We start from the raw sequence: 26,695 nt of genomic DNA, 5'->3' as shown, positions 1-26,695 counted from the left end.
ACTTTTCCAAGCAATCAGCTTGCAGCATCATTGCTTCAATATCATAACAGGAGCATCACAATAAGGTAAACTGGGGTTCTTTGTAAGCAAAGTCATCTCTGTCTAGATTGTGTTGAAGTTCAAAGCGGGGGGTGGGGGAGTGATTTTTGAGGCACGTAGCATGTTTGTTTGGAAAGGAAGTAAAGGTGCATCTAGAACAAATCCAAACCACAATCTTCATGTTCGTGTTCCCAAAGTTGCTGTCTTTAAACACACCCATAAGATGCCTATGTCTCCCTACTAAAGTAGCAGCGTTGTCTACTTCTCCCAACTCTGTTCCTGCATGCACGTATCAAACGTGTACGGTCTTTCAGCCCTGCCCCACCTCTCTATCTCCCCCTGACCTGAGACCAGACCACAGATTGTTCTCACCGGAGATCTAAACTGATCACTTGCAGAGGCCATGGGCTGCCTGCAGGCCTCCATCCAGCCATAAAATGACCACCAGAAAGGAAAGACTGCCCACCTTTAATCCACCAGGCCCACACAGCACAGGCCTGTGGCTTTACTGCATGCCTGGTGCTTGCAGGCCACGAAACATGACTGGTGGATTGCATTTGGCTTGGTAAGCCCTAAAGGTCTCTTAGCCAAATGATAGGAGGTTTTAAATGCCCTTTGCAAGAAATGTTTGAATGCTTGGCTGTTGCTCCAGCTCAGTTCTGTTTTTCAATACACATATACACATACTTGCTACAGAAATGGGGAATAGTGTTCACTTATTTATGATATTTTTTAGGCTGCCTTTAAGGCCAAATCCTCACAAAGAGCCTTCCAACATTGTATGTTTGTTTGAATCTAATCCTAACACACCATAAGGGGCACTAAGAATACTAATGAAAACAGCAGCATTGATGCAAGTACCATAGAGTCCAGCAGATCAACTTTCAAATAAATAAAATACCTAAGAACTATTTCAGCAACAAAGCAAACAAGCAACATGATAATCTCCTAAGAAGAGTTGCTTCTAAACTAATGGGTCTTTAAGGACCACTTTAAGCCCTAACCTGCAGTCCTAACCTTAAAAACAAGACACTTTTGCACCTGAACCAATATCCCATCTGTATCTCTTTATCCACACAAACTCCACTGGCTTTGCATACATTTACCCTGCCTGGAATGGTTGCATATTTATATTCCCAAGTAATGGAGTCACCCGCATCTAAATTAGTATCCGTGTTCCGCAGATATCAAGTCAACACGGGAATTCAGATAAATTTAGAAGAGAGTTATGATTGAGAATGTGCAATGTTGTAATGAAATGTTTCAGACATGGTCCTAGAATTATCACATTGCGCAGTAGGCGGCATCTTGCTGGTAGCCTCAGTTGAAAAGCCAAAGAATTACTCTTCTCTGATAACTAGATCACCCTCTTCCAACAGAATCTGCAGCACAAGTTGGAACACAAGTAGCAGGGCTGTTGGGGATCCTATAAAAGTGAAGCTACACTGAACTTTCCAAAGCAGATAGATCAGGGCTGGGAACTGGATCCAGTCAGACCAGATCCTTATGTCTCCTGCCCCCTGCAGGACAAGTTTAGCAGGAGGGTGACACCACATCAGGTGACCTGTTTTCACTCAGCCACGTAGTTTGAAATTAAACCACATAGGCACAAGTATGACATGTTTGATGCTTTGAAGTCTTGGCAATCAGCTGATCATCAAGACCTGTATAGAGTTGTTCAGGATGCTTTGAAGCCTCAATGATTGTGAGGTTTTCAAAGAGCAGTGCATGAAACTTTGCAGGTACAACACCCTATTAGGCCCAACCGCATCTTTACCTGCTCCCCACTCACAGGCCAAACAGGGAGGCCTGGTTGGCCTAATAAGACCCATGTAGAGGAGGTTCCCCACCACGGAGATAAGAAAGTTAGACACTCAGAGATAGAAAAATCTGTTAAAATTTTCAGTTGGCCTTAAAATGCTCTCAGGCCAAAAGCGCTTGACAAGAACAGAAGCTGTAAGTTGCACTTGCCAGAACATAAACTTAAAATTTCACCAAACGAAAACTTCAGTGAAGCATAGCACATTCTACCTTGTTTAGCTTTTGACCTGCGTATGATCCCTGTAGCAGAACAAGCTTTTAGCTCTTAGTTGCCTCACACTTTATGCTTTGGGTTTCTGACTCAAGCAAGTGTTTCTCCCAGGTCATTCTGGTAATTAAAACTGTAGCACGAAAAAAGGATTTTTATGTAAAGAAAGGCAGGAGTGGTGCACCTTCCCGTGTTCTCAACACACCTTTCTTGAGACCAGATACACTTATGTCCCAGTTTCAGTCATGGGACTGATATTCTATTGGCTCACAACTCTCTTCATCTTTCTTGAAAATTCCAGAGATCCTACTTCAAAATGCAACAGTGCAATATTCTGCCTGCATGTATAAAAAATGCCTTGCACCTACTTGGATCACTAAACCACCTATTCCAGTTCCATCATAAGAACATGAGAAGTGCCTGCTGGATCAGGCCAATGGCCTAAGTCCAGTCCTGTTCTCATAGTGGCAAACCAGGTGCCTGTGGCAAACCCACAAGCAGAACACAGTACAAGAGCACTCTGCCCTCCGGCAGCTCCCACCAACTGGTATTCAGAAGCATTACTGCCTCCCACCATGGAGGCAGAGCAGAGCCATTATGGCCAGCAGCCACTGATAGCCATATCCTCCATGAATTTCTCCAACCCCCTTTTTAAAGCCATTCAATTTGGTGGCCATCTCTGCTTCCTGTGGCAGTGAGTTCCATAGTTTAACTATGCGCTGCATGAACGAGTACTTTCTTTTAGCATTCATCTTTCAACAGTCAGCTTCACTGGATGCCCACAAATTCTAGTTTTAAGAGAGAGGGAGAAAAAAACTTTTCTCTATCCACTATCTCCATGTCAAAATTTTATAAACTTGTCTCATATCATCTCTTAATCACCTTTTCCCTAAACTAAAAAAACAACAACCCCAAAATGCAATCCTGCTTTTCCCTTGTTCTTATGAGCTTCCAGAACAACCACCTCGTATTTCATCAAGACATGCTGGCAAAGAGATTGTCACAGCACCCATAGGGGCAACTGACCTCCATATAAATCAATGTGCATCTTTACTACAAGTTGTAATAATCTGGTCCACTGTTTCCCTTCCTTCCCCACCCCACTCTCCTCCATGCCACTTCCAGAACCCTTTCCAGCCCTCCAGCCTGAGCACAATAACCACAACTACATTCCTCCTTTCCCCTCCCAATCCTAGTCTTGCTTATCTTCTTTTTTTTATTGTCACAAAATTTTACTTGTGGTATGGGGGCATTCAACAATAACGCTGCATACTTGATGAGTGGTAGATTAACAGTTAAGGGTGACTGGTCCGAAAGCAATGGGTGCAAGCATCTCTCCTGCTGCAAACACAAGAAAAACAAAACAAGATTCTGGACATTTTGCTTGCAGTGCAGTTCCCCTGGAAGAAAGGTGTTTGGGCACCCTTTGCATGACGACTTAAGAGGTGCCTGTCTATTCTCTGTGCCACAGCCCTGAGAAAGGCAACAGAGACCCACGAGTGCAAAGGAAGGATGTCCCAATTGCCTCTAGTTCAATGCAACATGAGCTTCCAACACTATGCAGTCCTGTCCTCTTAAGACTTCATGCCAGTCCACCAGCTGTCATCGGAGAAATGAGCAGGCAGGTATCCCGCACCATGCAAAGAGAGAGTTAATACTGCAGCAGAGAGAAAACAGCCAGAGCGCAAGAGAGAGAGAGAGAGAGAAAAGTGCTGAGTCACTAAGCCACCTTCCACTGCAGCACTTTCATCCTGCCAGATGCCTACAGCAGTCCCAGAGCAGGAGCAGCTGAGCCAATCCTCTTTGACTTAGGTCATTGGAGCTGCTGTGACTCTCCCAGGACACCACCGCTACTCAGAGCAGGGCAGGGAGGGAGACGTAGCTGTACATTTATCTCCTCCCTGCAGTTATTGCAGCCACCTGACTGCAGAGGCTGTGGTGCAGAAAACTCCCACTTCATGCTTTCCCCATGCTTGCAAACCAGCTGCAGCCTCAGACAGACCGAGGCTGCAAGCTCGCTTCAGAGCCGTCTATTCTGCAGCCCATGGAGAGTTCTACAGCAGTCTCCCACTCCATTAAAACTGTTGTTTTAGGCATATGTTTTTGTGAATAACACCTCTGAAATAACTCCTTGCACCATCCATGTGCAAGGGCAGAAGGACACTTTCATAGATCAGCAAACTATGTTTTCACATGTGAGAGTTTGTAAATCTACATTCCCTGCAATGTGTATTTGGCACCTTTGCATTATATTAATAATACAACAGCAGAAGCAGCAACAACAAGCAACTATATAGGAATTTTGAATGTTCGGGTGTGTTGCACATCCATTATCTTTTTTAAAACTATAATCTTATAGTCTCCAATATATAACAGTTACAAAAAAAGTGGGAGGCAAATGCAAACACAAAATCCCAACTCCCCCCCACCCCGGATGGATAAATTTATTTAAGTTTGCCAATGTTGAATCTGTGATTTTGGTAGTTGCCATTCTTCAGTGTTATCAATAAAACATTTTATAAAAGGATGCCATATTTCAACAAAACCATCTACATCACATCTATTATCGTGTTGCAATCCGTACAACTCTTAAAGGTAGGTCAGTCTTATCCTCTCCATATTGCAAATGGAGGCTGAAGCAGAAGAGAGTGACTTGTGAACAGCCAACTAGTGAGATCATGCCAGGGGTGAGGTTTGGTTTTGTCCCCTTACACTTCAGCAGTGATGGCCAAACTTGGCCCTCCAGCTGTTTTTGGACTACAACTCCCATCATCCCTAGTTAACAGGGCCAGTGGCCAGGGATGATGGGAATTGTAGTCCCAAAACAGCTGGAGGGCCAAGTTTGGCCACCACTGCACTTCAGTCACTTTTTGGCAGCAAACTCCACTGAACTCAACTGAACTTACTTCTGGGTAAGTATTGCAGTGCACACCTCTAAGTTTCACAAGCTCTCTATCCTACATTACCAGAATTCACAGATGACACAAATAATACAACGGTGGATTTAAAGCCATGTGGCTCTTCTCTGCTTCCTGAATTTGACCACATCCATCACAACGTCTTGATTATGTTCTGTTAGGTCTTATAATAAGTTGCCTTTGGCTATATTTTTAGAGAGCCTGACCAGGAACTTTAAATCTGTTTAAATTCTTAGATTGCCACACAATAGATAATTACATCAGTAACAATACCCACACCAATGTGATTAAAAAGAGCAAAAGGAACTTGCCACACAGGGAATTTTTCCCTTTCCTAATACGTGTACACACACACACACACACACACACACACACACTGCTACAAAGGAGGACAAAGCTATTTTTATCCCCACTTGTTAGTCAGGAAACTGATACCCAGAAAGGACAGAAAATGAAAAGAATTTAGCAGGGGAAGGGGGGGGGCTTTGTACACATACACACTTCTTTTAAGCAAGCAGACTGTTTTACTGGATCAACCTTGGCTAAATGGTCCCGCAAGGGGTCAACTCAAGGCTGGCATGCTTTCTGCTGCCCAGCACATGAAAGTAATCAGCAGAGGGGTAGGGGCTGAGCATGAACAGAAGCATACCTTTGAAATTACCTTGACTGGTTGGCAAGGAAGGGAAAGTGGAGAACAGCCTTCTCATTTTCACAGACAGATAGTAGTTAAAGAGAAAATTCAGCACCAGCTGCTGTCCAGTCCTACCCACTCCCTGATGCATCTCTCCCTCCTTTGGTCAATGGCCTGGTTGTTGTTGGGGTTCTTTTAAAATAATAATAATAATAACAATAATTACCTGCACTTTGTACAGCCACCCCATGATAAGAATTCTCTGCGTGGCTCACAAAGCCTAACATTAAAATGCAGTGTGAAATAAAAACCGTAACAAAAGAATAAAAAAACTGAAACGCAATTTAAAACTCAGTTTACGACAGTCTGGAGGGCACCACATTGACTACTCTACATGTTTGGACAGGCTTCCCCAACCAGGTGCCCTCCAAGGAGTTGTTGGGCTACAACTCCTACCAGCCTCGGTCAGAAATGCTGGGGGTTGAAGCACCTGGAGTTAGGGAAGGTTATGCTATGTTACTTGTTGGCTTTTTTTTGGGGGGGGGAGTCAATTTCTTTCCACCAGGACTGCAGCATGTGGAGAGGGGAGGTTGGAACCCCTCTCAATAATGGAGGTTCTTTCCTTTCTTCTGTTTTTAGGTGCGGTGCAGAGGGGGAGGGTCCCACCATGACTTAAATATACGGACTCATACACTGGTAAGTATTCCTGTGGAGGACCTGAGGGCAAGGATCTGGCCCATTTGCTAATCATCTCTTAATTCATAGCCAAAGACAACCCCAACCAGCTTTAAAAGACTGGGCCCACTGGGCTGCCTAGTCAAAGGCAAACCTGCTGTGAGGTATAATGTGCTAAAGTCAGCTCCTGTTCTGAAAAATGGCAATTAAGACAGCGAAAGGAGAGTTATCCATGCCATGCCACCCCTGACTGATAGGCAGCAAGCTGAACTAAGGCACATGAGTCTAAGTCACTTGATCAAAGTCGTAAGTGGGAATCAATCAGTCACTGTAAGGTGATTCCTGAAAGTTTACCCCACCCAGTAAACACAGGTTCATCCTTCTTTCTTTTGTAGGATTCACAAATCCTCATTCCTGTGAACACACAACAATGATCTCCACCCCTAACCATTACCCTAGCATGACCCAAGTACAATTTATTAGTGCCAAGGAAGCTGGATCTCTTGTACTCTTTGTTTGCACTGTGACAAATGGAATTCTGTTTGCTTGATGGAGATTTTAATGACGCCAAAAGGATCCAACTTGCTTGCCATCCATACAAAGGATGATTCATTGTGCTGGGTTGGCCCACTGGAATTTGCAGCAAAGGGAGGAATTAAAATGCAGCAATGTGCATTCATAATACTTTTGGTCCCACAGTAAGCATGCCATTGCACTGGAATGAGGCGGGCTTTGTAAGGCTCAATCTAGCTGTTAGGAAACAGGAAGACAAATGAGTCCCTTTTCTTGGCACTTATCCCCAGGACAATGTAGGAGAAACCAGAATTGTAGGGGATGAGCCAGCAGGGTTCCCATCTATCTCCAGCAGCTACACCACCCACTTCAAACTATTTGTGTTCCTGGTGCACCTCATATGCAACTCATATGCCCCTGACAAAGGAAATCCAAGGTCACCTGCAATATTGCTTAGTGATTTTTTATCCTACAAGCAACTCACCTATCCTTCCTCACACTCAAATTATTGAAGTATCTGTTCCTGTATCTTTAATAAGCAAGTGCTCATTATTATATGCAAACTTTGTAATGTCCTGAGGCTCAGCAAGTCCTGAGGCTCAGTACATATCATGTAGCAGGCTGTTAAAAAGAAGACAACGACGACATTAGTTTCACATTATGGGATCCAGGCAAAATTTTGGTCCTTTTAAGAAGCTGCAAGCAGATTTGAGTAACCAATTCTGCAGTACATTATTTCCTATCTGATTTTATTGCATCCTGGGAGACCCTGATAAACTACACCAGGGAAAGAAATATTGAGCAGAGGCATCAACAAAGCGGGATCTGGTGGTGTGTGAGAGAGAAACCCTCTTCAGGCATTCTCAGGGCAGATCACAGATCCTCTGAGCTGCTTCATGGTGGCAAGACTTCCCAGATCCTGCCAATGTACAGTGCTCTGAAACATCCCCTGTGTTTTGAGTTTCACTCAGTAGGCAGAGAAGCTGCTTACCAACAAATTGAACAAAGTCCATTCTGCAGCCCTTGGAGGAAGGAACAACCGTTCTCCCTAATCACAACAGCCAGCATATAAGGGACTCACTCTGCTACACTACTTTCTCATGCAGAAAACAGGAAGGGTATTCTTTCCCTGCTGTCATTAATAGGAGGATAAAAGTGATAGAACAGGATGGAAGAATCAGTCAATATATTCACCCACATATAAAAGTTTGAGGGTGTAAAGAAAAAGTGTTTCTAAAAAACAACTACACAAATCTCTGATCTGATTTGCCCGCTATGCCCTCTGTTCCAGGAGCTGCGTTTAATGTTTTTTTTAAAGTAGCAGATGCTCTGATTGTGGTTCTCTGGATATCTGATCAAGTTTGGGACATGGTGAGCCTTTCCCAAAGGTCTTCAGGGTCACACTCCATATGTCGAAGCACAAAACGCTTGAAAAATGGCGTATGTGCATGGATGGGATAAGAAGCGTAAAAAAATTAGGCTTGGCCAATTCACCCGAAGAGATACTGTGAGGTCAAGAAAAGTAGTTACGCTCACCAGATAACATATCTATCATGCAAATTGCTGCCCTCAGATGCAGGCCTCATAGATCTTTTCTGCCTCTTTATTTGCAAGATGAAATACATTGTTATTCTGTGTATTCCTCAAAGGCGACAAGGAAGCTTCCTTGGGTAGGTATAAATCAAGACATTCTGGCTAAAAGATTGTCACAGCCCCCAAAGAGGCAGCTGACCTCCATATAAATCAATGTGTTTCTTTACCACAAGTTGTAATAATTTGGCCCACTGCTGGCCTCGAGGTATGATTTAGCTAACAAATTTCAGTGTTCTGACCCAGGTGTCTTTTAAGTGACCATAATGCATGGGCACCTTGCACTTCTCAGCGATTTCACGTTTTATTTTATTATCCATCAGCTTTAAGCTGAGACACTGGAAGCCTTCAGTTGGATCTTTCTGTATTAATTCTTTGAATGGGTCTGTAATGCCTGGTGCATATGAAAGAGATTGTGGAGATAACATGCCTCTTTGAGCCGTTTTTCAGTCTTTTAACTTCTTACCTCAAGACCAGGATCCAAGACAGTGGAGTTATACAAGGAAGGGGGATTTTCAGTATCAAAAGAACAGAACAACATTGTGCAGGACTCACCACAATCACTTGTACTGGCTAGCTGTTAGGCACCTTGGAAATCTTGTGACGGTTAAGAAAGATGAGTGACCTGCATAGAATGAAACATCAATAGTCAATATTACTTATCATTTCTCTTTGCAGCCTCCTAGAATTCCCATCCAGCTGGGTCATTTAAATCTGTATTCCACAACCCGTATCACTGAGTAAGAAAATGTATGTAAATATAACAGGGTACAGCCAATGTGCTATAGGAGCATTTCTGCAAGAGCAAAGCAAGGAACCCTATCTTCATCAGTCTCCACTATGCCACATCCCAAACCATTCCAGAGGGTCCCCTAAACCACAATAGAGGTTTTGGCACTGGGCTGCAGTGCATAGGAGAGATTGGCAAAAATCAAGTGATCTATCTTCCCCAAGTAGAAGTGCTTTCAATGGGGCAAAGCCACTGTGGGGTGCAACACATCTCTATCCTACAACAGAGCTCAAGTTGGTATACATGAGGTTGCCAAGTGAACTTGCAACCAGCCCCAGAGCTGCTTAGCTTCAGCAAGGTGGAGGCATCAGTTTCCTTCAAAATGTAGCCCTGGTTTCATAGAAATGTTCAGTTTTACTCAGATGAGTTGTTTGTAGAAGCACTACTTTAAAATAGGCAGCAACCCTTTGGAGCAGCCATGAATAAACTGGATTTCTTACTGAATCAGTAGGTGGACAAATTAAATACAGGGCAAGGAAATTTAGTTAAGGTCTAAAACAATGCAAAAGTAATTTTAAATGCAGGCTGGAAGCAATTCTGGCATGCAAAGGTAATTCAGCAGCAACACATTTTCACTTATTTGGAGACTTTTAATCCAGATTGTATTTATGGATTTATCTACCCCACAGTGACACACTTCCATTCCAGGAAGGATGTGGCATTTGTGGGAGGAAAAATGGCATCATGAAACAGAGAGAGATTATTTTTTAAATTTTCAATTGCATTCAACTTGATCCTACATAAATTGCTCAGAAACAGGTGTGGCAAAAATGTCGGTTTCATTTTCTCATTTTTCTGGTCCTAAGTTCAGTTGACATTTCCACATCAACTTGCATTTAAAAAACAAAACAAAAGCAACATTCCTCTTGGAAATTCATTTAGTGAGCACTTTTCCTGATATAAACCTTGTTGCAAGTAATTTCCCCTAACACATTCTTGTGTGTTATTTTCACTAACGTATATACTTGCCCATAATATATATGCATCACTGTGCCCATTTTTTGGTTGGAGAACTGCACTGCAACATTCAGGAAAGTGTGAATGCCAAAGGACAGCTGTGTTTCTGTTTGCATATTGTTTCAAGGAGTGCAAATTAGGTAGGTTTATTTGCAAGCGTGAGCTAAATTTCTCTCCCATCTATACTCAAAAGTAAACCCTACTGTGTAGCTTCCTTTCAAGTAAGAGTGCAGAGAGTTTCAACCTTACAATGCAATGCTATACATGTAAGTCTTCTCTGGTGTAACTGCAGTTTGACTGAACCATGGTGTAATATCCTGTTTCTGAACAAACTGTGTTTTGAACAAACTAGTTTACTGTACTCAGATGCCAGAATAAGCTGTTGTTTGTTCCAAACCACAAATAGAAGGATTAAATTTAAACTTTCTCCCCTCATATGTGGAAGAAAGGGGAAGGTAGAGAACACAAAGCCTAAGGCTCACACCTGCCACCAGTCCTCATAAGGTCTAACAATATAATCCTGTGTCTGGTTGGACACCAAATAATTACAGGGTAGTTCTGCAGCGGTTTGATCCAGGTTCAGTTGGTGTATACAGCCAAGGAAATCAAGGATCCAGTTCTAAAGACTGAGCTACTATTTGTGATTAAAGGCAGCTAACAATTTTAAACATGGACTGCTACATGCAGACTCATTAATACTTCACCTGCTCAGGGACCCAATTTCAATGCCCTTCACTAATCATCATTCAAGAGAGACTATCCACTAACTCAGAGAAGGCAACAAAACACTCCACCTCAGCACACTGAAAAACCTAATTCTGGAAGAAAATATAATCCACTCAAAAATATCATTGCTACTTGGCTTGGTTCAATAGCTTTGGCCTCCTCTGGACAGTGGAACATTCAGCAGTGAAAGATAAAAGTAGCAATAAAAGTAGCTCGCTTCAGAGACCTGCACAAAATTATTAGTGTACCAAGTCACGCTGTATTGAAGTGTGCAAAAATAAGCATGTTTACAGTTGTCTTTTGCAGAGATGAAAAGTAATACAATGGAGTGGGACAATTGGTCATTAAAGTTACTTCCACTGCATGTAAATTGCTACACAATATTCAAGGCCAGAGAGAGGAAATAGAATGTAATGTAAAATATACATTAGCCTGGTTCTCACACTAAACCATGGTAAATAAAACTGTGACTTATTAAATTATGGTTTAGTGTTATGTGTAAATCTTGCCCAGTAGCTTAAATATGTTTTGTTTGCTTACTGCCAACAAACCACAATGTGAAACCATGTTTTGTTGTTGGCTTACAAACTTTGATTTGTTTTAACTATAGCTTTGCATTACATGGGAATCTAGATCCCTTTCTTAACTATGTTGTTTTTTTACCACTGCATGCCAAGTGGTCACCAAACCACAAAAGACACAAGGCAAGAATACCTGGGAAAACACAACAAAGTTTGAGAAACAAGGCATGGTTTGTTTGATCATCTGTGGGAAAACTCATGGTTAACTCATGGCTTGTTAAGCAAACGATAGTTTAGCATTAGGTGCAAACCAGGCCAATGTCACCCATACAGTACATACTCATTTTTGTGCTATCTTCTGCAGAACAAACAAGTTTTTGAAGCAACGCCTACAAATGCTACATGCCGAAGGAATATATAATTAAATAAGCCAATGATATTTTCTAGAATATGTTCTGGTTTTTTTAAAAAAAATAAAGATTTATTTAAAACATGTATAGGCAACCTTTCTAGGTCAAACCTCTGAGGGTAGCTTCCAATATGCAAACTGCCATAAAAATTATCCACAAACCAGCACTAACAAGAAAACATTAAAACCAGCATAACAGCACAAAGACAAATGACGAATAGCTAAAACACAACTCAACCAAGCAGCAGCCCAATTAAAACTTGTGCAAAGGTAATCTTAAACAAGTGGGTCCTTGATGCCCTCTTAAAGTTCTGCAAGAAATGGCAATAATTCAGCGAAATCTTTAGGCTGTCATCATTGCAAGACTGAATTCTACCTTCTGCCCAACAGGTGACCACCAATTAGGAGCTTTAGGATTGAATGCCTTGACATACTGCATACTGCTCTTGGGTTCATGTTCTGCTTGTTGGTTTCCCACTGGTCACTGTGACAACAGGATGCTGGACTAGATGAACCATGGCTAGATGGTTTGTTTCAGCAGGCTCTTCTTACCTGATCATGAAACTGAATGCAGTGCATCTGATTATCACCTACACAGTTCATCCCCACTGCTTCATGGGGGGATACTTGTAGGATTGGCGCAGGTTGTGCAGTGTGCACCACTGCCTTCTCACTTTTCCTGTGGAGGTGGTCCAGGAATGAGAACATGCTTTCCAATGAATGTCCCCTACAGGTACAGCCCAAACCCAGAAATGCCCAATTGTGTGGCCAGTTTGACAAAGGAAAAGCAGCAGCAGAGAAATGATTTTCTGCATAGGAAGAATGCAAAGGCAATATTTTCCTCAGATATTTGCAAGCAAGTAGGAGAAGCACTGACTGACCCTGTAACCTGATGGAAGCCGTCACTGTGTCACAAATGGAAGTGGATGACAGAAAGTGAGAAAGAGGTCACCAGTGGACACAAAGGTCCTTTCATTCAAAGCTTCTCTGCTTTATAAACAGAAGCTTCTTCGGTACTTTTCGTTTTCACTGCACATGATTCTAATTCTTAACAGCCTTGTCTGTGTCTTCATTTCTTAGAGGAGAGGAGCGCTGAGCCCAAGGGCTGAGCTAAACTTTTAGAAAGAAAGGCCCCATCTGCACTATACATATAAAGCAGTATCATGCCATTTTAAACAGCCATGACTTCCCCCAAAGAATCCTGAGAGCAGTAGTTTGCTAAGGGTGTGGAGAGTTGTTAGGAGACCCCATTCCCCTCACAGAGTTACCATTCCTGGGAATTGTTGGGGGAAACCCAAAAACTGGTTTAAGGGGCACATGGGGGCAGGAGATGGAGAAGGGGGAAGTCCCATTGTGTGAACAGACCTCGTTCTCCTCTCGCCCTCCCCATTCAGAAGTACATTGAGTTCCACACACAGGAATTGGATTCACATTACAAACTCGTTTAAGCAAAACCCTTTTCTGTGCTGCAGTGCAGAAAAACAGAAACCAGTATTAGAACGGAGGCCAGTGGTCATGTTAAACCAGCACTTAGCGCATGGCTGGCACTGCATAAATGTTAACAGTTTTGCCACTACACCAAGCAGGCTTCCAGGTAGGTGACCTATCAGACTTTTGGGAGGGCATTAATCCTTAAACTGAAACATTTTGTGTTCTGGCATTTGCAGCTGGGATTCAAGCTCATTAGGCTTGTTTTGCATGCCTATAAATAGTCCAGGTTGTCAGTTTTGTAAAGTTTAAACAGCTATTTTAAGTCCAATAGGTTCAAGGTTACTGGTTTCTGAACCTTAGTTCCTATGATTCACTGTGGAAATGTTTTCCTTATCTGCTTTTCATTAAGCAGCTCCAAACAGCACACTAGCTATTGAGCAGACCTGTCTGCTTCTGCTTTTACCCTGCGACTTCTACACAGATCTTCTGGTCCCACCTTAGATGCACAGTGTGGAGACAAAGTGTTCACTGAGAGTGAGCTTAACAAATGCTAAGTCAAACTATGGCTTAGTGCATATGTGCAAACATGAGGGTTCTAGAGATTCACATTGCTGTGCTCCTCTGCTAGTTCTTTTTCTACTGCACTGCAGCTGAGCATAGCAATGGATTGATGTTGTATGTTGTCTGAAATCAGATTCATAGTTTGTCTCCTCCAGACAAACCATAAACTGTAAACCCAACACAAACCATGAGCCCAAGTTGCAACCACACACTAAACCAAACCAAAGTCCCAACTTTATAAAGAAAAACACTTTACAAAGTCCAAACTTCTAAGCACTCCTAAACAAACATTTAAAAAACATTTGTATGTCTTAACAAGAAACAAAAGCTGTTTTCTAAAACAAATCAACAAATACTTCTAGCTTTTAATTTATTATTGCTGCCTATAGACAAAGACTAAGAACATTACAAATGCAAACACAATTGCTCTATGCAGAAGCAGAATATAAATACAGCACATCAGTAGTAGGTAGTATGGTGCACTGGTCAGAGGACTTAGGTTCAAAACCTCACTTAGCCATGAAGCTATCTGTGTGACCTTGGGCCAGTCACTGTCTCTTAGCCTAACCTACCTTGCAAGAGGAATTAATGAGCCCAAGCTTCATTCCAAATTCATCCCCTTAGCCCCAGTTTAGTGTTGCATCTTAACCAAGTTACCATAGAGCTGTACCTTTCATACTGCAATGGTTTGTTATCCCTGCCTTCCCTCTGCAATGGTTCAACCCCCAGTAAATAAAAGGAAGAAATGAAGTATGCCTGCAGAGGACAACCAAGCTCTGATAATTCTAGGCATGCTCCTGTACAAGGGCAATCTGTTTGAAGAGCTCCCTTGCAGTGCAATTTGCTGCAACAGCTCTCCAGGCCTAGGCATCTGTGCACCTGTTAAGGTATTTTCCCCTTCCAAACAGCTTTCAGTTGCCAAAGGGGCAGCTTTCCAAATCACATCCATGTTCAGCTCTAATGCAGAGTTAACTTCATTACGCTAGAGGAGAACTATCCTGCACGGCTTACAAGGACAATTACTATGACAGCCTCTAGGGGGCTCCATTTGATAGAAAAAGAAAACTAGAAAATGCTGCATAAAATATTTTTTTGCAATGGTCTGAAACAGACCCGGTTGCCACTAAATTTCAAACAAGAGTTGGCACAGAACTTCTTGGATGTCTCCCTTTGCCCTTCCTTCCCCCAAAATGACAGCCTGGAGGAGCAAAAGAATCTCCCATTACTCTAACTGATTATTAAATACAACATCAATTTACGTTGGGGTAAGAGTCAGGAGCCCAAATCTTGAACAGGAGACCTATTGGGCTCAGCAGCATGTAAACACAGAAGCCAGCGATGATCTTTTTGCCATTAAGAAGAGCTCAGTCACCAAAGCAGAACAGAAAGACAGCATCTGTTGAATTTTCCAATGGGTTCTTACGCTTCAGCTTGTGTAAATTGAAGGGAAAGAAATCCTTTGTAGACTATTACAGTGACTGGACAAACTGTGCTTGAACCTGTGAAATGGATAGAATTGGATAGTAATGTAAACCTTACAGAAATGCTGCATGTGAATGTTCAATCTCTCAGTAATCCTTAAAACAAGCCTCTAAGGTAGGTTAGCATCATTATCCCAATTTGGAGAAGGAGTTAGTGTCTACTTCTGCCTATCCTCTGTAATCCTGAGTGAATTCATGGTGGAAATAAATCTTACATATAGTAAGATCTTTTACCCTTAATATGGGAGGTATCCACATTATGGGGGTAATAAAACTGAATGAACCTATAAAAATGTTGTGAAGATAGCCAAAGTAATATAAGTGAAAAACTTTTATTATTCATAAGCAGTATCTAAACACGAAGCCATTATCAGCCCGCACAGTATGACAACTTCACAGTGATTCCTAACATTATTTATTTATCCCATTATTTGTCACTCTATAAGAAGGGTTCTCTGGGCAGCATACAAGATGAAAACAAAAATAATCTATTACAACAAAAAAAAAAAAAAGGGGGGGGGACCCACACACTAAAAATAAAAGCAAACCATTTGAAAACACAGGGTAGATGAAGAAGACACCACCATACAAAGCAGATAAAATGGAGAGCAGAGGATAAAACCTATTACAGGACAAAGTACTCAAAAGAAGGGCCTCATTCAATGATTTCAAGGCATGGGGAGGTTTATGTGAAAAGAGGTGATCCTTCAGACACTAAAGTCTAAAGCTTGTGCTTTAAAGGTTAAATCCTGTACTTTGAATTGGGCCTGGAAAAGAGTCAGTATCCTGTGACGATAATGAAGTACTAGCATAACACGCTCATAAAACCTGGTCCGGTTTATACTCTCACAGCCTTATTCTGCACCAACTGGGCTGTTTTCAAAGGCATCTCCATATACAACACATTACAGTAATCCAATACAAAGCATGGCTCACTGAAGCAAAGTTCTCGCTATTCAGGCAGAATCCTAGATAAACAGGTAAAAGGTGCTGTGGGCCCCTGATGCTATGGGTCTCTAATGATGAAGATGGATCAACAAGCACCCCCAGACCATGATCCTGAATGATCCTTAAGAGGGAATGTGATTTCCTCCAGAACAGGTTCAACACCACATACTTGATTAAAGGAACCACCCACCAACAGTACTTCCATCTTCTCTGGATTAAACCTCAGTTTATGTAGCCAGCCTCTACTCTAGCACCTTCACTTGTGTTCAGTGAAAAAGAGAAACAGAGCTTGGTGTCATTCACATGTTGTTGTTGTTTAGTCGTTTAGTCGTGTCCAACTCTTTGTGACCCCATGGACCAGAGCATGCCAGGCACTCGTGTCTTCCACTGCCTCCCGCAGTTTGGTCAAACTCATGTTGGTAGCTTCGAGAACACTGTCCGACCACCTCGTCCTCTGTCATCCCCTTCTCCTTGTGCCCTCAATCTTTCCCAACATCAGGGTCTTTTCCAGGGAGTCTTCTCTTCTCATGAGGTGGCCAAAGTATTGGAGCCTCAGCTTCAGGATCTGTGCTTCCAGTGAGCACTCAGGGCTGATGTCCTTAAGAATGGATAGGTTTTATCTTCTTGCAGTCCATGGGACTCTCAAGAGTCTCCTCCAGCACCATAATTCAAAAGCATCAATTCTTTAGCGATCAGCCTTCTTTAAGGTCCAGCTCTCATTTCCATATATTAGGTCACATAGTGGTGACATAACCCTCTTAAATCCCTGGGTGTCAATGGAGTCAAGCAAATGATATGTTGGGACAACCCCATGGTTGCCTTGGTGGTTTAGGAGCCCTAAGCCACCCTGGATATGGTGAGCTCAACATGAATGTTAAGATTCCCACACACAGAGACACAAACTGAGCAATGACCTTGAGAGTCCTCAACACCAAATCAAAAACCACCTATACCAGCTTAGGCAGGGATTCTGATGTACAATAAAAGGTACAAATACTCCAAACTGGCACTCAAAAAATGGACAGAAGTCTGGGGAAATAGAATTCCTGTAGATTAGAAACTGCCCCCCTCAACCCTCAACTCTATGCTGCTGCTGAACAGAGTACCCAGAGAGGGACCAACTCCCCAACCCCACCCTAACCCATCTCAGTTATGCAAGCTAGTCCTAATTCACATCCAAATCAAAGATGACAGCGATTTTGATATGAACCAACAGATTGGAGGGCATACTGGTAAAGCAACACCAGACAGAAGGGAGACTTCCTTGTGCCTATGTCTAATTGAACTTCTCATTACTCAGCATATGAAACCCATAGCACCAGAGTTAAAATTACTCTAAGATCTCATTATTAGTAAAGTATTACACCCATATATGATGATGTGCTGTGACAACTCTTTATCCTATGATACATATTTGAATAAAATAATTTTTAATCAGATTGAGCAATTGAAACAATTCATGGAGCCAGAATACAGATGTCAGCTGCCAACAATACCAAATACACATTTGGGAATAGGCAATATATTGTCTAGAGCATAAATCATACTAGATGCCTCTTCTGAGTCATTTGGGCCATTAAATTCAAAGGGTTACAAATCTTTTATAGAAAGGCTCATTCTTCCAAGAGTGGGGTTTTACATCTAATTTTTATGTGTTTGTTTGTTTTTAGTCATCACTGTGGGCAGTGCCACTTGCTGGTACAGTCAGGAAGAACTTCCATTTTTAATCTTCCACTGGTAAATGGATCGAAAAGTCCTTATGCCAAAGGGACATGTGGCCTGATAGAAAACTCCAGGATGGAATGTTCCATTTTGGTGCCAAATGAACTGAATGACAGGACTGTAACTCCACATTAAAGCAAACACCCGTTTCATTCTTAGAAATGGTAAACAGACATCCAGTGAAATCGATGAGCACTTTGCATAATTAGGCAACCAACCCTTTGAAGTGTGACCAGCACATGTTCAATTTTTAGTTACATTATTTGATGTGAAAACCTGGAATATTCTCAAAGATCAGACTCATCTTTCCTTTCTTGTCTGAGATGTTCTGATGGATGGTACCATATGAATCTTTGAATATGGTAGATGTGGGGCATTGTGGCTATGTATCCCACACAATGGAAGGAGTGATATAAACACATAAATCCCCAACTCCACAATTCATATTTTTGTCAGTAATTTTATTTCCTACTTCTCATGTGCTAAGGCACTGGACTGGCAACACAGGAAACTCCTGGAAAAGAATGTGCTTATGTGTCTAGGACTGATCTAGGGCAAGATTTTTCTCCCCAGGCTGAGACCCTTATTAGAAAACATCAGAAATAAATGAAGTGAGTATCAATCAATGAGCATTTATCCATCACAACCCCCCTGTTTTTCAGTAGGTACAACTTTGCTACACAAAGAGATAAATTAGAACCGGAATAAATGCATGCTAGTTAAAAAACTAACAAGCACAGCAGATGCCAAGGCCATATTAAGACATGCTGTTTGAAAAGAGCTACAGCTCCATAGTTAAGTAAGCTTCTGTGCTTCCAGCATTCAAAATTCACCAGGCGCATTTTGCACCTGGCTATCGGCTACTTGCGACCAAGTGAAGATGCCCAGGTACCAGGATGGCATCTGACGTCTCCACCATCTGGAGGTGCATGCCTAGGGATCCTTGGATCTTGACTGTTTTCACATTCTATCTGCTATATTTTATCTGCACAATTAGAGTGAATTTCAGGAACCAAAAAGTCGTATTGAAAAATATTACTCTCTAGCCATCTGGCCCCAAAATGGCAACAAGGCATTCTATTTTGGTGACTGTAACCCTGGTTTAAGGAGCCATTTGGTGCCTAGCTTATATATCTGAGTTTATAACACTGATTCTAACTCCAAGCACCCAGCATGCGCAGTCAGTGAGTGACCTTCCAGTCCAAAGATAAGCCAAAGACAAATTTCTTACAAATGAAAAATATTGGTTTTGGTCCATATGAAACAGAAGCTTAAAAGAAGGATAGGTGACATAATTTCTTACCAACCCCCAATTCTCTTTCTCAAGGTCCCTGGAGTGAATTAAGATTTTCAGTTTCAAAGCCATTAAGGCAGAAAGAAGCTAATTTCCCACAGACATTCCCCCAAGTTAGGAAAAATTAACCAAGGAGCAGACAGGAATTTACACTGCACTGTGTCAAGGGCTGTGAACTTGACTGGCTGTTTATTTGGGCAGACTGAGCAATCCTAGCCAGGAAGAACCATTTCCACTGGATAAACACTTTCTCTTGATCAAAGGAGGAAGATTTCGTGACCTGCCTTCATGCTTCCCACAGCAAACTGCTGTCTGAATTGAAAAGAATAAGACATAGCTGTTAAATAACACTATAACATACCTGACAAATCAGGTTTGTATCTTTCTACACAAACATGAAACTAGGCTTCCTTCATGCCATTTCTGGGCAGTGTCAGAATTCACCCTTCAGCAGTGGCATAGCGTATGTTACTGCTGCCTGGGGCCAGGGTGTGTGCATGCGCCAGGGGGGCAGGGCACAGCACAGAGAGAGCCCACTTCAGCAGCCTAGCGCTCCCCACCAACACCGCTAACTTCAAGACCACACTCACAGTGGTATCGGTGGTGACAGTGGCATGAGTGCTCCCAACAAGTTTCTGGTTTTGGTTCAAAGTTCATTTTCTAGACTTGTCCTGACAAACTTTCTGCCTGCACCCACAGCCCAGATCAGATCCTGATCAGCCTCCCATCCCAGAGAAAAATCCTGTAGCAGCTCCCATACATTCGCCCTCAACTTGGACTTGCTGTTATTCATGGATATGAACAATTTGCATTTTTGCTCTGTAACAGTAACAAGTGACAATTAAACCATTTTAATTTAGATAGCAAGGACCTCTTGGGGAGGACCAACAACCACAGCTGCTTAGAGATTCAGCCTGTTCTCTGCAGTGCAGTATTCCAGGTGGGACAATGACCTTTCAGTCTCTCCAGCAAGTCAATCTCTTCAGTTTACTTGCACAAAACAGAAGCAGTTGCTCCACGCAGGCTCTAACTCCCCAGTCAACACATGCTAGGGATACAGCCTGGTGCTATGTACTTTCTAAGCACCTACTGATTGGGTGATTTTTGTTTGCTATTACAAGCTACACTGAACCACAAAGAGTCTTGAGGCACTTTGAAGACTAGGTATATTTAATACGGCATAAGCTTTTGTGGACTGCCACTAATGCCGTAATAAATATATTTATAGTTGAGGGCAATCCTATGGAAATATCTGCAGCTTAGGATGCAGCAGTTCCCCAGCTCATCCATCCGATTCCCAGCTCAGCCTGTGTTCAGTACCCAACCCCAGCTCAGCCTAAGATACACCAATACACCGTGCGTAACTTGCTCATCCTGGCTCAGCTGCCTGAACTAAGGCTGGCGTAAGCCCCAAAGGATGGCATTCCAGGGGCAAGACCTGAGAAGGAGGACTTAGGCTGGATTCTAAGCCCATTCAGCCTGGTCACATGATCTGGCAACACAGTGCAGAACTCTATTTTAAAGGTTTGTTTTCCCCTCTGCCAGGCTTAGGCAGAGCAGCAGCAGTAGCCTTGTTGCTGAAAGGGGTTTAGATCTGGTGTAACTTTATACCAGCATAATTTATACCTGCTTGCCTTAGACCATCTTATTGTGCATAGGACAACACTCTGTTGTTCTTGATGCAACAAACTAACATGGCTACCACTTGGGGGGGGGGGAATGCAGAGACTTAGAACTCTCAAATAAAAAAATCAATCAATTAATGGATCATCTTGAAAAGCATGGCACAAAGAACACAACTGTATCTTTAGATTTTAAGATGCGTTTTTGGCTTCTACGGGCATTCACAGTAAATTTTTTCCCCGAGACAAAGAAGCTACTCCCACAATATGCTTCATCAGGTGCTATGGTCTACACAAGTATGCTGCTTGCACCCTTACAAGAAAGGATGAAAGAATGGTGGTGACTCCACTATGCTTTCATATTAAAAACACTTATTCATACTGGGTTGTTAGAAATTTGCCTAGTAATTTACACTGAAATAGCAGAAGAGCTGCCCCTTATCCACAGTTTATTTAGCCTAGCTATTTTCACATTTATCTGAATGTTAGCCTCATCACCTGTCCAAAATGTCTAAGATAAGCCACAATGTTTGAAAGTGCCAAAAGAATAAAATCAATTGCATGTAGTATAAGCAGGAATATAAAGCCTCACCAAATCCCCTCAAATTAATAGTCCAGCTCTGTGTACCCTCCTGACTCAGCTTCTCCTAACTCACACAAGAGTCTACAGGACTACAGGAATATGCTTAGACTTGGACCATTTCCAGGGAGAAATGTGTTCTAAAAGAATTGACAGCACTCACACACCACACTTCTCCCACCCCAAATGCATTGAGGGTAGCAGAGCCAAGTGGGGGAGAGGCAAAGAAGTGGGATCAATGGGGACATCCCCTCTCTCTCCTCACCTCAGCCTAATTAAGTGAGACTTTAGACATCTGCACAGAGGTACAGCCATCTACTGTTGTCTTGCTATCATGGTAGAACTGGATTTCATAGAAGACTAGCAGAAAGTAATGCTTGGCTATCGAGCCCAGCCTTAATTTGCCAACCCCTGCTCAATAACTACCCACAACATAAGAAGAAGAAGAGTTTGGCTTTGATATCCCGCTTTATCACTACCTGAAGGAGTCTCAAAGTGGCTAACATTCTCCTTTCCCTTCCTCCCCCACAACAAACACTCTGTGAGGTGAGTGGGGCTGAGAGACTTCAGAGAAGTGTGGCTAGCCCAAGGTCACCCAGCAGCTGCATGTGGAGAAGCGGAGACGCAAACCCAGTTCCCCAGATTACGAATCCACCGCTCTTAACCACTACACAACACCACAATATTCAACATTGTGAGCTCCACTATATGGTGTTGCGGTGGGGTTTAAAGGGCACACTTCATTTCTAACTGGCATAAGAAAGTACACTATATTCTTCCTTACCTGTCATGCTGGATCCATCAACAGCAGTAGCATCCCCAGGTACATTTACTTAGAAGCAAGCTGCACAGACTTCAGTGGTACTCACCTTGAGAAAAATATAGTCAGCTTTCCATTCTAATTCAGCTTAGATCCTTTATCAGGGCAGGAGTAGCCAATGCATTAACCTCCAGATGTTGTTGGACTACAACTCCCATCAGTCCTGATCATTGACCATGCTGGCTGGGGCTGGTGGCAGTTGTATTACCCCGCCCATGCAGGAGGGAAATTAAATTTGTCCTTGAATTTTCAAAAGGAATGATCTGATTTTATACTGAAATTATTGTAAACAAAGCAAGCATTGACTCTGCCATATTGATAGCATTACTGTACATCTACGACAGAGTTCCCAAATCATAAATCTATGGTTAGTCCTTGAAGCTCTCCAGACAAGGTCCTTTCCTCCCAAGTCAGCAAATCATTTATCTGGGGGAAAGTCATTCAGTTTAGATTACTTTAAAGAAGTGATCTAGTCTGAAAGGAGACACAAACAAAGACAAAATATGGTGGCTAGCAACCGTCTTTGTCATGCCCTGTGTAAGAACCGCAAAACTTGTCTTGCATGTTCAAAAAAAACATGGGAGCAAAAAGCAGGTGCACAAATGACTCTTGCTTGTTGCACTGGAAGTGGCAAATGCATGCGCACCTTTCCTCACAATGCAGCAATTCACAGAGCAAGTGTATACATGCTGACTCTGAAGTAAGTCCCATTTAGTTCAATGGGGCCAAGTCCCAAAGGACATCCAATCTTCTGTAACATCTGCAGTTCTTCCTAATTTTTAATCATCAGATAACTGGACTAGTCAGACCACAGGCACATTTTGCCCGATGCTGTTAACCAACTGTTGTCGTCAGCAGCAGTTGGGATTATTGGCGCTTGTAGCAGCTGCTCTCCAGGGAATAAGGTAAAGGTCAGCTTTTCATCATAAGATCCTTCAATTAGAGATAAGCACGTACAGTTGCCTTAAGCCAGCCTCCCGCAACTTGGTGCCCTCTAGATGTTTTAGACTACAGCTCCCATTTGCTCCAGCTACCACAGCTGCTGGTGGCCAAAACATCTGGAGGGCACCAGGTTAGAGAAGGCTGCCTTAGACCAAGTCATACCATTTGGTCCTTCCACGACTGTGCTGTCCATTTCAACTGGCAGCTGCTCTCCAGTGGTCCTGTGCCACCCAAAACTCTTTTATGCAGATGTGCCAGGGGTTGAACATGAATTCTTCTGGATGTGCTCGACCACAGAGCTACGCTGGGAATGGATCCATTTGGAATGCTTTTACTCATTTTAGAATTGCAATGGTTTTAGCTGTCCTTATAATTGCATATTATGTGGTTGTAATGCAACCTGGGACCTTGCGGTAAAGGGCAGATACGAAATCTAGAAAACAAACAAGCGATTTGAAGTTGATGATTTAGATTCCACAAAGCAGGCATTCATCAAGTGAGCTGTGCTCCATGCACGCAAGGGAAAGCCTCTGTTATTTGTTTGTTTGTTTTTGTATTTATATCCCACCTTTTCTCCAAGGAGCTCAAGGTGACATACATAGCTCTCCTCCTCCCTGTCCTATCCTCACAACCTTAAAGGTCAGGCCTCTGCTACAGTGAGCTCATCCTATCAGTGGTGCTCCTCTCTGCCAGAGGAGGCTGGTGGAATGAGGCCCACACTTCCTCCTAGCCAGCACAGGGGAGATTAGGACTGCATCCCTAGTACATAGATGGCTTTAATGCATTCACTACTGTATTATAGTTTCTCATTATAATACGTATGCCAAGGGATGAGGTTTTAGTAGCTAGCACTCTGTTTAAAAATGAGCACCTGGTTTTAAAACTGTAATGCGTATCTGAATATAAATTTTATAAGCCTTGCTTTAAATCTGATTCCATAATAGTGTTGATGTTACTTAATAAGATTTAGTCTCACACCATGCTTTTTTCATGTCTCAACTATTTCGAAAACTCAAACCCTGATGTAGGCTAGGATGATAATGATGAGTTTTACACTGTTTTAGAATGCTGGATACGAGCGCCCTGAGAACAGCTACCAAATCATTTCTGTGCTAATAGCTGCCCTTGAAGTGGAGGCTTCTGACTTGAAGCACTTTGATGTCCACTGTCTTTCAAGTGCACTTCCGAGGTCCCTTTGTGCAGTATCTGTATACAGAGGAGCTGTCCATTCAGCTGGTGCTACTGAAGCCCCTAGTGTCTGATGCTAGCAAATGCATCCTAGTACAATACTTGTAGATCCTACACTGATTTCAGGCATTTGCAGCTTTACATGGATTGCCAATCAATCAATCAATGCATGCAGGGGGAAAGAGAATGGGAAAGCTGTAAAAACAGCTGGCAATCTCATCAGCCATTGGGAGAGCATTTGGGTGTGGCTGGGGTCTCAGTAGAATGTGGAGGGTGAAGGAGGTTGCAAACAGATTAGAGGCTACTGGAGAGATTTGAAGAAGGCCTTGAAGAGCTGTAGAGAAGGTTGGAGGGATTTGCTAAGGGATTTTTAATGGTTTTCTGGGTGGTGTTCTGGCTTTATGCGCTTTTGCTTATACACGCAATAGCCAGGGATGTAACTTCCACATAAGATGCGATCTGCTTGTAAAAACATTTCCACTTGAGTCCAATCACACCCTCTCATGCACTGAAATAACATATGAGTGTCCAAGGGAGTGTACTGCAAAGGCCCTCCTCCCTCCTGCTAGGTGCAGATTCAGAGGTTGTGCATTAAGTTCCTTCACAATAAGGCGTTTCCTGAATGGTCCAGGCTCTTGCTTGCATTTATGAGCTCTACCCATAAAAATCTATGTGGAGGGTCCCTCCACACAGCCACCAAACACACAGGTGATGTTGCCCATGTGCACATCGGTAGCAGTGGGTGGGGCTACTCAGCGCAACTCCTCATACACTTTTTCAATGCATGAGGAAGTTTGAAGCCTGTCCCCCAGCATGAGTAAGAAATGCTGATTTTCTAGTAGTTTTCCCAGATGGACAACACGTTATTCTTTTGGTTTCAAAAAGGCTGAAGAGTAGACTAGACAGAACCCTGAACAAACAAGGGTTCTGAGATCCTAGGAACATAGGAAGCTGTCAGGCAATTGCTCCATCAAGCTCAGGACTGGCAGCAGTTCTCCAGGGTTTCAGGCCGAGGATATTCCCATCTCTTAACGGGAGATGGTGGGGATTGAACTTGGAAACTTTTGTTTCCAAAAAAATAATAATGCTCTACCACTGAGCCATGGCCCTCCTCCTGTTCCTGTTACAGAATAAAACTTAGTTCAGATTTATCTCACCTTCATGAATGAGTGCACAGGCCAAGGATGCTTTGGCTAGCTGCACAGCTGGCACTGACAGAGGTTTCCTGAGACCCTACATAGCATTTACATATTTAATATAAAGAGAAGCTGTATCCAGTATTCCTGACCTTCAGCAAGGTTTAATTGCTAGTGATTGCTAACCCCAGAATATCAGAGCACCTCCCAATGAAGGCAGCTCTCAGCCTCCTGGAACTAAAATATCCTATTCATTTGGCATAAGTGACTTGCATAATGCCACTGAGAAAATAATACACAAAGCCAAATAAATTTTTGATTTTAATTTAACAAATTTACGCCATGCCTTTTGGGGCAAGAAACTCTCCAAAGCTGTCAGGGCTCACAGTGCCTTAACTCTACACGTTAGGTAAGGGATTGCACTAGGATGAACCTGCAGAGACCCAGAGAAATCAGAGGAGGGTTACAAATGGGTACATGAATCAAGAGAATGGAGTAGAACATGGATGGCTTTAAAACCTTGATGGTTTTTAAAATGAACCAGAAAAATTCATGGAAGTTTAAGAAGCTACTAGCCACGATGGCTGTGTGCTACCTACACTGTTGAAGTATGCCTCTGAATACCAGTTCATATGTTCTTATGAACTTCAGAGGCTCCAAAAACAAGCATGAGATTTTGCAGCAAATCTCAACCACAGGTCTCCAGCCCCACTTGCTAAGACTTCTAATCTGAAAAGGCAGTCCAGGTTTTTCTGTTGTTAGATGGTAAATGGCACTTTAGGAAGTCAGAGAGACATTTGTGAAGTTAGCCAAACCAGGCAACAAGAGTACTGAAATATATTTGTTTCCTGCAACACCATCTTATGCATGTTTACCCAAACATAAGTACCACTGATATTCAATGAGGCTTACGCCCAAGATACTGTTCATAGGATTGTAGCCACTCTATCCATATGAGCCCAGGCTCTGCATGCAGTGGTGGTTCTGCTGGTCCACAAAGCCCTGCCTGGGGAGAGGGGTGTTAACCTAATCCTAAATATTATTACTATTGTTATTAAGAATTTATATGCCACATGGATTGGATTACTTTTCTTTTTATTTGCAGAGTAAATCTATCAAGCAATATGTAATCTTCACACCAGTCACTTAGCAAAGCTTAGCAAAGCTTGCAG

The 26,695-nt window shown here is 42.6% G+C and overlaps 1 protein-coding gene across 4 annotated transcripts in view; it reads right to left on the bottom strand.

The window, feature by feature from the left end:
- Positions 1–26,695, bottom strand: part of SYT2 (synaptotagmin 2) — a 145,098-nt gene that overhangs the window by 37,305 nt on the left and 81,098 nt on the right. For all 4 annotated transcript variants that reach the window (XM_083444519.1, XM_083444521.1, XM_083444522.1 and 1 more), the window contains one exon: positions 8,951–9,020. The gene's annotated coding sequence lies outside the window, so the exon portion shown is untranslated. The remainder of the gene's footprint in view (positions 1–8,950; positions 9,021–26,695) is intronic.

The sequence above is a fragment of the Podarcis tiliguerta genome, assembly GCF_965153285.1.
Source record: "Podarcis tiliguerta genome assembly, chromosome: 6".
In the NCBI taxonomy this organism is placed as follows: domain Eukaryota; kingdom Metazoa; phylum Chordata; class Lepidosauria; order Squamata; family Lacertidae; genus Podarcis; species Podarcis tiliguerta.
The sequence above is the reverse complement of the archived record's forward strand: the minus strand, read 5'-3'. Positions and strand labels throughout refer to the sequence as shown.